The 689-nt window shown below is 27.9% G+C and overlaps 1 protein-coding gene across 1 annotated transcript in view; it reads left to right on the forward strand.

Moving 5' to 3' along the window:
• Nucleotides 1-689, forward strand: part of crtac1b (cartilage acidic protein 1b) — a 23,027-nt gene that overhangs the window by 14,460 nt on the left and 7,878 nt on the right. The gene's annotated exons all lie outside the window — the stretch shown is intronic.

Consider the following 689-nt stretch of genomic DNA (forward strand, 5'->3'; position numbering starts at 1 on the left):
TTGTTATGATTATTCATGAGTTGATATAACATATTATAAGTTTTTTTATAATGCATTATGCATTCATTATAATGTCTTAAGAATACCCTTATAATGTATTATAAATACGGGCTTCATAGAAAGTGTTACCAATTTTTTTTTTTCTGAAATAAATTAATATTTTTATTCAGCATTAAACATTAAGCATTGTATTATTGAACATATTTTTGAACTTTCTATTCATCATAAAATCCTGAAAAAGGTGTCATGGTTTTCACAACATATTTAGCAGCACAACTGTTTTCAAAATTGATAATAATAAGAAATGTTTCTTGAGCAGCAAATCAGCATATTAGAATGATTTCTGAAGGATCATGTGACACTGAAGACTGGAGTAATGGATGCTAAATCAAAAATTTCAGCTTTACCATCACAGAAATAAATTACATTTTGAAAATATAATAAAACAGTTGTTTTAAATTGTAATAATATTCACTCTATTGTTTTATGTATTTTTTTTCTTTCAAAAACATTTAAAAAACTTACTGACTTCAAACTTTTAGTGTAACTACAGTATTGAACAGTAGTGTATGTTAATTGGGCACACATATAATGGAGAAATTATCATCTAGGTGTATTAGATCAGTGGTTCCCAACCCTGGTCCTGGAGGCACCCCAACACTGCACATTTTGCATGTCTCCTTTCTCTG

The sequence above is a fragment of the Sinocyclocheilus anshuiensis genome, unplaced genomic scaffold, assembly GCF_001515605.1.
Source record: "Sinocyclocheilus anshuiensis isolate Anshui unplaced genomic scaffold, SAMN03320099.WGS_v1.1 scaffold407, whole genome shotgun sequence".
NCBI lineage: Eukaryota > Metazoa > Chordata > Actinopteri > Cypriniformes > Cyprinidae > Sinocyclocheilus > Sinocyclocheilus anshuiensis.